At 49.0% G+C, this 15,656-nt stretch overlaps 1 protein-coding gene across 6 annotated transcripts in view; it reads left to right on the forward strand.

Annotated features, from left to right (window-relative positions):
* Positions 1–13,087: 13,087 nt before the first annotated feature.
* The window catches only part of ZNF536 (zinc finger protein 536), a 488,422-nt gene continuing 485,853 nt past the window's right edge, over positions 13,088–15,656 (forward strand). For 3 of the 6 annotated variants that reach the window (XM_015123486.3, XM_028839572.2, XM_028839579.2), the window contains exon 1: positions 13,088–13,812. The gene's annotated coding sequence lies outside the window, so the exon portion shown is untranslated. The remainder of the gene's footprint in view (positions 13,813–15,656) is intronic. The other 3 variants (XM_028839576.2, XM_077977121.1, XM_077977123.1) reach the window with 1 other exon arrangement.

The raw sequence follows: 15,656 nt of genomic DNA on the forward strand, positions 1-15,656 counted from the left end.
TCTCTCATATAAAATTTATATGCATAAATAAGTATGCATGATACAGTCAGAGGAAAGAGGCTGCAAGGGAACTCACCCATGTGTTAATAGTGATGGTCCTCTGGTTAATTCACAGGGTTTACTGTGGGTCGCATGCACGCCTTCAGAAAGAGCATATTGATAGACGCATGCATAAAACAGGCATCGTGTTGTCAATAAAGTTTTGCACTCTGCTTCTTTTGCTTTCCCCATCCGCTAGGTCTAATTAACCAAATAATTTTGATGAATGTAGGGTTTCCCAAATTCTAAAAACCGTCATCTTTCAGTGGACACTGGTGTTTTGTGGAATGTGGACATATGCATTCGTTCACTCACTCAAGAGCCACACACTGAGTCCCTGTGAGGTGGCAGCTCTGTGCTGTCTGCTGAGGACACCGAGAGGAAAAGTCCTCTCTCTGCTCATGGAGAGCTCCTGCTTTAACGCTAATGGCCAGGCTGCCGCCATGCATAGCAGACTTCAGCATGAGGACTCATGGAGTGTTTCTTGTCCCCATGGAGCCCAGCCAGAGCTGGACGTGCACCACACTGGTGTGCAGCCTTCACTCTCCCTGACCCATGCAAATCTCACCCTTCCCTCTTTCACAACATTCATGTCTTAGATGATACTTCTCATCCAAACCCTCCAAGTGCAGGCAGCCTGCCCTCTCCCTTTCTCCCCCAGGAAAGCCCTCTCTTCCTGTCCGGTGACTACATTCACACGGTCAAGGACTCGAGTTGTTCATTTCATCTTTAAACTCCTGGATTGTGACTTGTGTCCTGTCTCCCAGGTGCGAGATGGATCCTTAAAGGTAATCTTTTAAATGTTTTCCTCTGGGACTCGGCTTCCAGAATGTCAATTCTGACGTGTTGCTTTTCGTAATGTAACAGGACATGTTCTCAGACCGGATGGTAGAGCCGGCGACAGAATCCGTCTGGCAAACATTGTGTACTGTCCTGAGATTATCCAGGTGTGCAGCTCTATAGACGCCGTGTGCTGCTGAGGCGACACTTCCTTCCGGGGCACAGTGGGAAATGTGTTCCTCCTGTCCTCTATGTTAGGCGCTTCTCACTAAGCCTGGCACTTCCAAGTGGCAGAGATACATATCTTCCATCATTAGAGAACCCTCGCTTGCTTATGTATTCACCCTAAAGCCCAGGTAGGTTAGACAGAAACATCTCAGGGTGGCGTGCAAGCCCTCAGCTCAGAACTTTGTATTTGGGCCAGGTGTGGTGACTCACACCTGTAATCCCAGCACTTTGGGAGGCTGAGGCAGGAGAATCACTTGAGGTTGGGAGTTCGAGACCAGCCTGGCAAACATGGTGAAACACCGTCTCTACTAAAAATACAAAAATTAGCTGGGCGTGCACACCTGTAATCCCAGCACTTTTGGAGGCCGAGGCAGGCAGATCACGACGTCAGGAGATAGAGATCACTCTGGCTAACACGTTGAAACCCCGTCTCTACTAAAAATACAAAAACAAAATTAGCCGGGCGTGGTGGCGGGCGCCTGTAGTCTCAGCTACTCGGGAGGCTGAGGCAGGAGAATGGCATGAACCCAGGAGGCGGAGCTTGCAGTGAGCCAAGATCATGCTACTGCACTCCAGCCTGGGCAACAGAGCAAGACTCCATCTCAAAAAAAAAAAAAAAAAGAAATTAGCTGGACATGGTGGCAGTTGCCTATAATCCCAGCTACTTGTGAGGCTGAGGCAGGAGAATCACTTGAACCCAGGAGGTGCAGGTTGCAGTGAGCCGAGATCACACCACTGCACTCCAGCCTGGGCGATAGAGTGAGACTCAGTCTCAAAAAACAAAGAAACAAACAAACAAAAGACAAACAAGCAAAAAAACCAAAACCAAAACAACAACAACAAGAAAACATTGCATCTAGCTTCCTGGGGTGACTGGGTGGGTTTCATGCTAAATAATTTACAGTCCGGGCATCACAGCCATGGCAGCAGGTGGTTGCTTATAAAGGCAATGTTGTGGGGATATATTCAGTGGGGATGTAGCCATAGCCTAATTTTGGGATTAACTTCTTTTGTTTTTTGAGACAGAGTCTTGCTCTGTTGCCCAGGCTGGAGTGCAGCGGCACGATCTTGGCTCACTGCAATCTCTGCCTCCTGGTTCAAGCTATTCTCGTGCCTCAGCCTCCCAAGTAGCTGGGATTACAGTCATGTACCACTATGGCTTGCTAATTTTCGTATTTTTAGTAGAGATGGATTTTCACCATGTTGGCCAGGCTAGTCTTGAACTCTTGACTCCAAGTGATCTGCCCGCCTCGGCCTCCTAATGTTGGGTTAACTTCTAAGTACTCTAGTGATTCAGCTGATTGGTGCTGCTGGAAAACTGGACTTTTTCTTATATTAGCAACTGTGTTTCCACCAGTCAGGATCAGGAAGGCCAACTTCCCTGCTGTACTTGTGAAAAGATGAATAAGTAATTCATAAAATATCTGTCCATGGCCCGACAGGCATTCCACAGAGATGAGAGAAGACAGGCAAAGGGGCAAGAGGGAGCCCAGATGCAATGCAGTCCCCAAATCAAGTTCCCTTTTTAAAAGTGCGTGACCTGCAAATGCCTATTGCGAAAGGGAAAGTGCATCACCCATGCTGTGGGTTCCTGACTCAGGCTGATGGGGAAAGCCAAAGCGGTTGGTGACAATGGCTAGGTGACAGGGGTTAGTCACTGGCTTGGGAGTTTGCAGTGAGGCCATTCTGAACCTGCAAAACCAGATCTGACATTCTAAACGATTTACTAACAGGAAGCACTCTGGATGCTGTGATGGGCTTCTGTCTTTACGTTGAATGAATGTCATAAGCAGAAAGAACTGCTCACTAGGGGGCCGGGGCAGAGGCTGATGGAGATTCCCGTTAGCCAGGTGTGGAGCAGAGCCTCCAGTGCTTGCCAGGTACGCTGGAAACAGAACACCACACAAACGAATCTTCAGCCATGAAGTGCAAAGCTAAATAACATGGGACATTATAAAAACTACTGTCATTCTTATTTAATTTAAAAAATCCATATAAAACATTTACACATCATGAATAAGAATAGTAAAGGCCTATTATGTATGAGGTGCCATGCTAAGGGCTAATCCACTGAGTTCTCTAAACATGCCCATTTTTCTGATGTGGAAGTTAAGGCACAGAGAGGTTACATAACTTGCCTAAGGTCACACAGCTCTAAAGTGTTGGAGCTGGGATTCGAACCCAGGTGGTCTGACCTCAGAACCTGTGCTCTGCCGCTTTATGGTATTCTTCTCCCCTTCTCTTTTAGAGCAATAGAAAAATCACCACCATTGGCAAAAGTAACTCGAGGAGTTAGCAAGGGGCAAGGGGTCTGCGGAGATCTAGGAGCAGAGCTTCTGAGCGGGCAGCAGGCAGGGGAGTTAGAGCTCTGGGATGACTATATCAGGAATATTGGCTGGACACATACCTCCCTTGGATACACAGCCCATCTGGAGCTAAAGCAAAGAGATACATTGTTTTATTTGAAGCCAGCAAGATTCACTGGGCACTGAGAGACATCCATGGGGTTCCCTAGAGCTGAAGGGTGAGCCGGGGACAAGAAGAACCTGCTGAAAATGGCACCACCATCAGAATTAGAAGTCCAACTTTTTTTTTTTTTTTTTTTGATGGAGTCTTGCTCTGTCGCCCAGGCTGGAGTGCAGTGGCCGGATCTCAGCTCACCGCAAGCTCCGCCTCCCGGGTTTACGCCATTCTCCTGCCTCAGCCTCCCGAGTAGCTGGGACTACAGGCGCCCGCCACCTCGCCTGGCTAGTTTTTTGTATTTTTAGTAGAGACGGGGTTTCACTGTGTTAGCCAGGATGGTCTCGATCTCCTGACCTTGTGATCTGCCCGTCTCGGCCTCCCAAAGTGCTGGGATTACAGGCTTGAGCCACCGCGCCCAGCCCTAGAAGTCCAACTTATTTGAAGCAATAGTGACTGCCTAAGGTTTATCATCCTCCTATGAGTCTGTAAGGCAAGCCCTAAAGCCTCCTGTGCATAAATGGGCAAAAGGCAGGAGGAGACACAGGAAGAGACGCAAGTTGGGAAGAACAAGTTGAGGCAGCCTTTTTGGAAAGAAAGTTGGCAGCATCTGGGAGGAGCCCCCAAAACCTTCATACCCAACGATCCAACTTCACCTCTGTCAGTGGATTCTAAGAAAACGAGCAGAGATGCAAACAAAGCTTTAACCATGAAAATGCTCTCCCCAATACTTTTAAGAGAACAACAACAACAAAACAGAAACAATTTAGATGCTCCAAAATAAGAGATTGTTTAAATAAATTATGCTGCATCCATTTGATGGAACATTATGTAGCTATAAAATCATGTTTTCAAAGAATATTTAACGACATGGGGAAATACCTTGTGCTACAAGGTTAGAGAACAAAAGCAGGACACAAAATTGTTTATAAAAAATGATTCAAAGTTTGCAAAAAATTGATATGCACAGAAAAATGCTTGGAAGGAAAGACATAAAAGGCTATCAGGGTGAGATTAAGAAAGATATAATCATCTTTGTACATTTCTGTGTTTTCTAATTATTCTTCAATGTGCATCACGGACTACTTTATATGGGAGAAAATAACCGTTAATTTTAAAGGGTTGCAACTAATTTCTAGTGGTGGCAACACATTTTAAGCAATGCTGTTCATGTATGTATGCATTCATTCATTCATTCATTCATTCATTCAGTGGACAATACAGGTAAAGTGCTTAAAACAGTGCCTGGCAGGTTGCAGTGAACCGAGATTGCACACTGCACTCCAGCCTGGGAGACAGAGTAAGACCCTGTCTCAAAAAATAAAAAAAAACAGAACAAACAAACAAACAAAATCCCATGCACACAAAAAAACAAAAATCAGTGGCTGGCACATAGTATGAATTATTTTAGTGTTAGATATGATGCATTCATTTCTTTTTTTTTTTCTTTTTTCTTTTTTTAGAGGCAGGTTTCTTACTGCATAATCCAGGCTGTAGAGCAGTGGTGAGATCACAGCTCACTGCAGCCTCGAACTCGTGGGATCAAGCAATCCTCCTACCTCAGCCTCCTGAGTAACTGGGACTATAGGTGAGTGCCACCAGACCCAGATAATTACTATTATTTTTATTTTTTATAGAGACAGGGTCTCACTATGATGCCCAGACTGGTCTCAAACTCCTGGCCTCAAGTGATCCTCCTGCCTCGGAATTAGTTTCTTGATTAGTTCCATCCACATTTCCTAATGATCTGCATGGTGCCAGGGACTGGGCTAGGCCTAGGATCTGGTGATGAACCACGTTTGGGGTCTACCCTCTGAGAAGTTTCGAGTCTTGGTTAGAAAGGAAGCTCCCACAAGCAGAGTCTTAGATGGCATCCCCGAAAGAGCAGCTGTAACCAAGGCAGGTCCACAGGTCTGGACCCTCAGAGCTAGAGGAGGACCTGAAAAGCTGGCATGGAAACAACCATATCTCAAACACTCACCCAAATGAAAAATTTGTCTTCGGTCACCAATGCAGTTTCATACTTACCCTCCTATACCTTTAGGGGCCAGACCCCAAGTCTCCATCAGCTAGCTGATCATCCCAAGGACAGGTTGCAAGAACCCCCTAGGGGATTTTGTAGGGCTCATGGGATCTAGAGCACTCAGGAACCTTGGGTGCAAGTGCAGATTCAGCCTGCCAGAGACTCTCCAGGGACACAAGCTCAGCCCTTGGAGCCACCCCTCCCATTTCCCCTGCATCGCACCATCCAGTTGCATTTTACCCCTCTCTTGGAGCCTGGCACCATCAACATGGATTTGACCTTCAGCACATATCTCTTTGCTCCGAGGCTTTACTTTCTCTTTCCCCCAAATCCACCAGACTCGACTAAGCCCTTTGGTGGAATCAGGATTTAAAACAAAGCCTCTATAGCGACAGTCCTTCCCTGGTCCCTGGCCCACCACCCACCCTGAGCTCTAGTCAGTGCCCTGTACAGGTCCATGGCCGGCTCTCCATGGAAGTGGGCTGTGATACAGGGCTCTCAGGCACCGGCCGTGGTCAGGGACTTGCTTTTTGCCTGATTTTTTCATTCTCATTTGTTTTCGAGTTGCTACCTGGTAGAGAAATGCTTCCTGGAAGGCAATAAAGCTCCGTATTTACCTGTGTAAGCCCCGGGGATTTTTACTGGTGATTCTGTTCAATCCATACAGACCAGGTCACATCTATGAGCCAAAGGGTAGCTGTAACCTTTTCCAAAAAAACTATATTTTACAAATATTTGCTCCCTTTCATTTGTAGTGGCAAGCAAAATTTGCACTTCTTCCCCAGGTAAAACCAGGGCTGAAAATTGGGACTTTGGAAAAGCAAGGGGCCAGGTCACAGCCATGTGCTGCATGATGGACACATTTACAGCATGGGAAGGGAGTACCAGAGAAATCAACATCTTAAGAAAATAAGTTCTGGAATCCCCATCATCAGTTTCATCTCATAACTTGATATTTTGTTTCAGTTACAATTCTGAATTGTAGTCTCAACAGCCACCCAAATTTAGAACTTACTATAGGCTGTTGAATGGACTCCTCCTCTTCAGGAAAACAAAGCACAGGCCACATTCTGGTCAGAAAGTCCGCTAACTTCATAACATTTCCCCAAAACCTAATTCAAAACTGATGATAGCTGTTGCAGACAACTGCAGGACCCGGAGCTGATGGTCCAGGATCTATTCAGGACACTTCCGTTCCACAGCTTTGCAAAGGAGTGGGCGTGTAAGGTTGTAATTATGCTCAATAGACCTCAGCAGTTTTTTTTCTTTTCTTTTCTTTCTTTTTTTTTTTTTTGAGACAGTGTCTTGCTCTGTCACCCAGGCTGGAGTGCAGTGGCATAATCTCGGCTCACTGTAACCTCTACCTCCCGGGTTCAAGCGATTCTCCTGCCTCGGCCTCCTGAGTAGTTGGAATTACAGGCACACACCACCATGCCTGGCTAATTTTTGTATTTTTAGTAGAGATGGGTCTTCACCATGTTGGTCAGGCTGTTCTCAAACTCCTGATCTCGTGATCTGCCTGCCTCGGCCTCCCAAAGTGCTGGGATTACAGGCGTGAGCCACCGCGTCTAGCTGCTCAGCACTTTTTTTTTTTTTTTTTGCTTTTGACTAACTCATACAGAGACACCAAGAAGACATCCACGTTGGTCCTGCCTTACAATAAAGCCTGATGTAGGAAAATTCGAATTATAAATAAATTACTGTTAATTTGTTATTTTAGGACACGCCCGTTCATTTTACAAAAGACATTGTTGAGATGCCTTAAATAACCAACACTTCCAGTGCAATCAGGTTCAATTTACAAAAATTTAGTTTATAAGCATCTGTTCTGGCACAGAGCTATTATGCAAAGCAAGGTGCACCTGTAGCTTTAAGAGAATTCTGGTAAGTTCTTTGCTCATTCACTGGAAAGAGCACCAGGGACCATGATTTGCTTTTCTGCCCCTTGTTCCAGCCTTGCTTTTGAGCGCTCTGGTCCCTGGCCCAGGTGTTCTTTGTTCTTGTCAGGTGCTAACTATTATCAGATCTCATTCTGTGGCAAATAGCAGAAAACCCAAAGTAAACTGGATTAAGTTAAGGGAAGTTTATCCACTTACAAAATAGAAAGGTGCTGGGGTGGAACTGGCTTCAAATGTGGCTGGATTCAGGGCTCATACAAGGCAAGCAGCACCATTTCTCCATCTCCATCCTGCCATGGACTGTGTTGGCACCCTTCTCTGGCTCCTCTTGGTGGCTCCTGCAAGCTCTGAACTCTATTCTTTTGGTGCTGGGATGGAAACTACAGTTCTCCGGCAGTTTAACCTCTCCACTAGCACCTCGCTGAAAAAAAAAAAAAAAAAAAAAGGTCCAAGATTCACTCTGATTGGACCAGCTTAGGCCATATGCCTATTCCTGAACCACAGTGTCCAGAGAGATGTGATGCACTGATTGGCTGGGATCCGGGGCAGGAGCCCCACCCAGATGCCCGCAAGTCAGGAAGGGAAGGTGAGGCTGTTGCTAGAGGCAGGGACATGTTCCACCAGGACAACACGAGTCACTATGCTGACTTCTTCCCTCTGTTGGAAAAATCGGAAGAGGTGTACAACCTTTTCTTGAGCTTGCAGGGCAGCAGCACCTTGGGTCTGGGACCAACAGGGCATGGCAGACGAGTCAAACAGACCAGATGCTTCCCCAGTTTCTTCTTATTCAGGAATCACCTCCACCTCTCAGGGCAACCTTCCGAACCATGCTCTCAGGGAGTCTTTGAAGGGTCATTCATTCTGCATTGTTCATGACAGAAAAGGCTGCACCTTGGCCTTGGTGGAGAGACAAATGACCCCCACAGCATAGAAAACCCTTTTTCCTAGTGCAGGACAACTCCTTGCTGAAGCCAGGCAGTCTTCCTTCCAGTAAAGGATGGTCGCCTACTCCCCTGAGATGGAAAAGCAGGGTCCTCCATGGGAGGCCAGCTGGGACCCTGCAGCTGCGCAGACCCGCTCCCCACCTAACACATGGACCCTTTGCAGACCCAGCATCTTTCTTCTGCTTGAAGAAGGGAGTCATGACCTGGGGATTAGGGGTATCATTTTGCTAAAATCACTGACTGAGTGATCAAAGGGATATGACAGATGGTTGGAGGTCATTTTTACATAGATGGAAAAACTGAGGTTCCAGAGGAAAGGGAACTTGGCCTCTTGATTCACAAGTGTCCTGGTCTACCCTTCCACCCTGGAGCCAATGTAGCCCTCTCGGATACCCTGGATTCACAAGTGTCCTATTCCACCCTTCCACCCCGGAGCCCATGAAGCCCTCTTGGGTACCTTCCCTACTGCTTTTAAATCTGTCTATACAACAAGTCCTCACTTAATATTGTTGATGGATTCTTGGAAACTGACTTCAAGCAAGTGATGTATAATGAAACCAGTTTTACCATAGATTGATTGATACAAACAAGAGTTAAGTTCCTACAGCATGTCTCTGGTCACAAAGCTTCACCACACTTCTACATGTCTAAACTTTGAAATAAATATGAGCTATACACGCATTTAAGAGCGATTAATAAAACAAGTAAGATCATTACTTACCCCAATTTTTGATCAATCAGTGAGGGTGGTCATGGTAGTAATGGGTTAAGTCAAAAAATACATGTTTGCAAAGTGAAAATTGTAAGGAATACCTCTCACCACCACCAAGTTGAAAAACAAAAAATCACAAATAAGGTGGACTCAAAAATACGTGCACTAGAAAGCGCACAAATAAGAGCACTTTTGTACTGTACTGTTTCTTGGCATACATTGGTATGATTACCATATATTTTATGTATTTTATTTGACAATAATTTATATTTATTCATTGTTTCATGTTCCAGCCTGATGATTCCAGTTCACCATCTCAAGGGGCTGAAGCCTGTCTCAGCAACTCAGGGTGCAGGGCGGGAACCAGCCCTGGACAGGATGCCATCTCATTGCAGGGAACACTCATACATATACCCACACTCGCTCGGGTTGGCACCATGTAGACATGGCTATCCACCTACCGTGCACATCTTTGGGGTGTGGGAGGAAACGTGAGTTCCTAGAGACAACCCACGCAGGCCTGGGAAGAACGTGCACAGTCTGCACAGATAATGGCCCCAACTGGAATCCATGTTTTTTTCTCATTACATTATAAGGAAACAATGTTGAAGGAAACAATATTATAAGAAGATCTGGTGTGCTACGAAGGAGGTAGGATTATGAGGAGCAGAAGAGAGTGAAGGGAAAAGAAGAGCAATATATAAACAAATGAACAAATTAAGTGGTGTTGTGACCAGGAGTGCAACTCCAAAGTAATGGTTTGGTAACATTTTATGAATCACTGCCATGGTTGAGGCTGGAATGACAGAGGTCAGAACAAACCTATTGGTGTGATCAGTATCACTTTCAAAGTAGGCACTTTGAGTGAACACTTCTTACAAGGCGCTGATGAGCTCCAACCCGGTGCAGCGCCTCCCAGCCTTGCTTTTGAGCTGGTCCAGGAGTCACCAAAGAACTTACTTCACCACCTTGATTTTTACCCACAGCCACCACCCACCTAACTCATCATCCCAGGTTCCCAGTAACTCATGAGTTTCAAGAAGTTAAATGGCAGGAGCAGCCTTCAGGATTCCGCAAGAGTGGACGGCCCTGGTCAACGTCCCCTGGGTGGGGAGGGGCTGCCCATAGGGACAGCTTCGAGGACTGAAGAATGCAGGACTCTTGGACAGGGGAGTGGTTGGGCCCATGGGAGCCTCTGCGAAAATCCAAGGGGTTCCAGCCCTGGTCAGGCGAGGCAGGGGCAGTGAGAAATACTTCAGAGTTTGAAAAGGAAGAGTAGAGAGAGGCCAGAGCCAAGGGAGGAAGATGGGGTCGCCGAGAAATCCTGGACACAGGGAAAAGCATAGGACAGCCACAAATTATGAAAGGGGCCACAAAACACTCCTGGTGGGGTGGGGCTGGTGGGTGGGGAGCCAATGGGGAACTTTTATGCTTTAGTGGGACACAGGTAGGCGTCAAGTTTCGGCATCTGGAGGACAACGGGCCTCTGTCCATTGTCTGGAACCCTCCACCTCCCACCTCAAATCCCACTCCCAACAAGGGCAGCGCCGGGAGGTCTACCCTGGGGGGGGGGGCCCACTCTGCTTGCTCAGGTCCCGGAGGCATGCAGAGCGTGTCGACGCCGACAGGGGGAGCCAGAGAGCCCCCTGCCCGGCCGTCTGCGGGGCTCAGGCTGGGCTTGGCCTACCGTGAGCACGCTGTCTCTGCCCGGTGGGTCCCCACCCGCCTGGCCACGCAAAGCCATGGCAGTCCCCGCGCGGCAGTGCGCCCCAGCCGAAGCTCTCTGGGTCGCCGGGAGCGCGGCCCTCCCGAGACGCACGGGCTCTGAGGCCGCAGAAGCCCTGGGCCTCCAGGCCTGGAAGGGGCCCCCAGGCCTTTAGTCCACCGGCCGGCCCAGACCGGCCAGCCACCTCCGGGGACCCCAGAACGACGCCAGGACGCGCGCCCTGCTCCGTGCCTCCCACGGCCCAGGCGAGGCCAGAGGCTCGAGGGTTAAAAGGCGACCCCCATTCTGTAGGGGAGAAAGTGCCTTTTCTCCAAGTCCATATGGCCACTTCCTTTCGACCTGCTCGGCCCTGCTCGCCTCTTTGTCTGCGCTGTCACTTATAAAGAATCACTTGACTTACAATAACAGGTTCAAAAGACGGCAGAGTATAATCAGTTGATCCACGAAGAACTGGAATAAAGAACACCCCACCGCTCAGGCTATCATTCCCATAGAGATAGTGATATCATTCATGTGATTGCGATGCTAATTTCTATACAAGAAAAAAAAAAACTCTTGTATTTTGGTATTTGTTCAAAGAGAATTTCAGACACATCAGATTGGAAAATGTGGGCTGAATTCCTAAACTTTTTTGGGTAGGCAGAGGATTTTTTAAAAACATCACTGCAGAGATTTGAGCGGACTTTAAGAATCTCCTGGAACTAGCATGTTGGAGGAAAGTAATTCTTTCCTCATTCCTCCTGTGCACTCCTGGCGAAAGAGAGAGAGAAACACAGAGAGAGAGAGAGAGAGAGAAAGAAAGAGAGAAGCAAGGAGCGCTGGGTTCGGGTTCTCAGGGCAGGGTCAGAGGATGCTGGCAGCGGCAAGGCCCGATACCCGCCGACGGCGCGCCTGGGGAGTGGACCACCGGCGGTGAGGGCCCAGGCCCAGCGCCGGAGGCAGCTGCGTCGCGCCCGTCCCCAACGCCGGCACGCCATCCCAGCGCTCCTCCCCGCGCAAAGTTTTCTGTGCCTCTCCCCTCACTCTTGGACTGGTTGCTTGCCACGGAATGACTCCTTCAGCTGGAGACGGGTGGTGATGGGGCGGCTGTGGCATGCCTTTTCTGTATCTTTGCTTTTGATGTCTGTGGTGCCCTGGTTTAAAACCCGCCAGTCGTCTTGGGGGAGCTCAGTTCGGGCAGGCTGGAGCAAGTCTTACCTGAATCAATGTTTTAAGTGCCCCTGTGGCATGGCGTTTTGAATGATCAATCTGTCTCCATCACTTCTTAATCATGTGCAACAACACAGGCCTCTCTCTCTCTCTCTCTCTTTCTCCCTCTCTCTCCTCTCTCTTTCGCTCTCCCTCCCTGTATCCTTTTTTTTTTTTTTGTCAACTCTTTTGGATCCTGTCTCTTTGCTATTAACATGCCCAGTGTCACATGCGAGGCTTTTCTTTAAAACAAGTCCCTCATTGGTGTATCTGGATACTTCTTTTATTATTATTATTACTGAATCTTTTTTTCCCATAATGACACCAGGATCATTATATAATCCCATAACAAAGAGGCTTTTTGAGGCACCAGCTTTTGTCAACTCTAGGACAGAGAATCCATAATTGCATTATCCAGCTTTTTCCCCCTTCTTCCCCCCTCCTGGCTTCCCAGAAGCCCAACCTCATGCCCCACTCACACCCCCACCTTGTTACTTCTGCTTATATTATTTACCAAAACGTTTGCCCGGAGGATCCGCCTTGCAAAGTTGCCTTAAAAAAGTTATTTTGTTTGATAATTAAGTCCTGGAGCCCATCGCATGATGATTATTCTAGACCCATAAGGCAGAGAACCTGCGTGACGTTTTTCTCGAAGTTTAATTACCGTATGCTAATTTCCTTGCCTACTACGTGATTAATTAAAATCATATTTTCATAATCATTTGGCACTAGTATTGTTTTAGAATTATCATGATCTCCTAAATAGTGTCTGTAAATAAAGTCGCCTCTAATGGCAGGCGCGGGAGGCGAGGCTGAGGACCTCTCCGCGTTTGTATCGCGGCGATTGGCAACATAACTGCCTTATTTACATTAAATACGCCACAAGGTTACAGCGCGGATCAACGTCATTTGATCGCTGATGACTCCCTTAAACGCCCGGGCTGTGACTGATTCTTCGCGTCCCGCTGTCCACCGAGATTCACCCGGGAGTTTTTTTTTTTTTTTTTTTTTTTCTTTCCTCCCAGAAAAGAAACAGACTTTAAATAGTTTCAGGAGCAGGTAAGAATTACGCCTTTTCCTCGCCCCTTCTCCGTCTCTCTCTCCTCTCTCTCCGTGGCAGTCTCTCTCTCCCTCTCGGCTGGATAAAAAATTCTTTAGTCAAAGGCAGGAATGCAAAGTAGTGACAAGGAAGGGGCTGATATATGTCTCAGTAACGAGTCTGACAATCAGAATGTAGCTCTTGGAGAATAGATAGATTTTAATAAGTGTGTTTACATGAGCTCAAGGTCAGAACCAAGCTGCGCTGTGTTAAATGGTTTCTTAGTTGCTAGACAGAGAGAAAAAATGGACGATCACACACCATTCTTTGTAGATTATTATATCAAGGGTTCAGTCTCTGGCTCATCAAAGCTAAATGCCGCAAGACCTATCTAGTTGCTGTGAATTATGCCAGGGCGACAATGGAGAGCGTTTTTAATGGTACAATGCATTTCACCTACCAGATAGGGGGAGGCCGAGCCGGGGATGGGGATGTCTGCTGGGGCTGGGTGATGAGTATCAATGAACGGGGCGATTCTGAAAAGAGGCTGATGAAAATCGAGCCCGCCCTGCCCCGGCTGGGCTGGGAACAGTTCGCAGGGCTCTGCCGAGTGGGCGAGTGAGGCGCGCGAGCAGGGCGCCCGTCCCCCCTCAGCCCCGGAAAATGATCAAGTCAATCGTGTGGGCATGTTTCATTATTCATTGAACACAATCTTTTACAACGCTCCGTTTACGTGCCCGAGTTTGCTCCCGACGCCCGCGTTTCAATGTTTAAGGTAAGGAAAACAAAGGTGGGGGGGAGGATCGCGGGGCGCGGCGCGGTGCGGGGGGCGCGGCGCGGGGGGGCAGCGGCCGGTGGGGGGGCAGCTCCGCGTCCGGAAGGTGGTAAAGTGAGTTTGGACTCTTGGCGCGGCCCCCCGTCCCCTCCCCCTCCCTATCTCGGCGAGGCCTGCCGCCCGGTTCCTTCTCGCCCCATCGCGATTAAAAAATACGGTCTAATTAAATATCCGTGGCTGTGACGTTGGCGAGAGAAGCTGTCAGCGGGTGGGGGGTGGGGGGGAAGAGGAGGAAAACCGAGCCGGCTGCGGCGGCCGGGCATCGTATGGCGCTAGAGAACTTCGGCGGCGAGAGGGACCGGCTCCTGGGCCGCCGCCTCCCCGCCCGCGGTCCCGGGACCGTTACTTTGAAAAGGAGTCCAGGGCCTGGCGCCCGGCGCGCGATCGGGACCCCGCGCCCAGCTCCGGGGACCTGGCCGGCACCCCCCACCCGCGAGCGGCTCGCGAGCCACTCTCAGGCCCCGGGAAACTTTCAAGAGGGTCTAGGGGGTGGGGGGAGTCTAAAGGGGACGGGGGAGGCTGGGGCCGCGGAAACTTCTGCTCAAGTGACTTTCCCCATTTTCTCCTCTGCCTGGGACGGGGGTTCGCCTTGCGCTCCTCCTCCGGTCCGCGCTCACTGAGGGGTTCCGGCCCTTCTGCCGGTGGAGAGAGGGTAATTTACAACCTTTTTTTTTTTTTTTTTTTTTTTTTAAATTAAAGTTAGCTGATGCTTACAATGTGTCAAACTTGCAGGCGCTGAGAGCCTCTGAGACCTGCCATTTTGTGATTGCATCGGCCTCCTGTGCCCCGGGAGCCTGACCAGGCTGAGGCCGGGGAGTCGGTTTCAGGGCTGAGGTGCCGGGGTCCGAACCCGCGACCCCAGGAAAGGCCGTGACGCCTGCAAGCGCAGTTGGCGCCCGCAGCACCTGCCCCAGCCGGGCCCCGGCCTGGGGGCCCAGGTGGGGGCCAAAGAGGAAATAAATAAATAAATAAATAAATAAGTAACAGGTTATGGAGGGAACCGAGCCGGCCAGTCCCAGGCTGGAGAAATGAGGCCAATCAGAGCGAGGAAGTGCGGGCGTGGGGGCTCTGGAAGGCAGAGGAGAGGCAGGGCTTGCGGGGCGTCTGGGAAGAGTGCAATCTGGGGGGACGCCTCCCGCCCCCACCCCAGCGCAGATGTATGACTGGGGTAGGAATTATCTTTCCTAATAAGTCTTTCTGTTTGCTTCAAGACATTATTTTTCGAAGATGAATTGAGGAAAACAGTCGTAGGCGGGACTCGGGGTGTATTTTAGGCAAAAAAAAAAAGTTGGGGGGAAAGCTTTCCTTTGATGAGTAGGAAAGTGTCCAGATTTCGACGCGCCCATCTGTTGCAGTTTTGCAAATAATTTAAAATATAGATATCTCCATATAGACGGATGTATGCGAAGTGAAGGAAGGTCGAAACGCGGGGAAGTTAGGGAAAAAGAAAGAAAAGGGGCTGGGCAGAGAGAGAACTGTTTTGCTCTCTCGTCACTCTGCGGAGGAAACTCCGGCAGGGCTTTCTTTGGGGACAGGTGGAAAGTTAAGTCCCCCCCTTTTCACTTCTGTATTGTGAGTGGTTCCTACTGTCTGCCTCTTGGAGAACATGTCCACCGTTCCCGAGTTAGGTGGAGGATTGGAATGTTGGGGGGCGGGGAGCGTTGGGGTTGAGGGGGCAGTGGCCAGGGGCTGGGGGCCGAGAAAGAGCAGGGCGGGGTCTCAGCCCAGTGCGCGGGTGGCAGCGGCGGCCGGGTTTTGTTTGCCGGATATTGTTATGTCTAACG

The sequence above is a fragment of the Macaca mulatta genome, chromosome 19, assembly GCF_049350105.2.
Source record: "Macaca mulatta isolate MMU2019108-1 chromosome 19, T2T-MMU8v2.0, whole genome shotgun sequence".
Taxonomy (NCBI): domain Eukaryota; kingdom Metazoa; phylum Chordata; class Mammalia; order Primates; family Cercopithecidae; genus Macaca; species Macaca mulatta.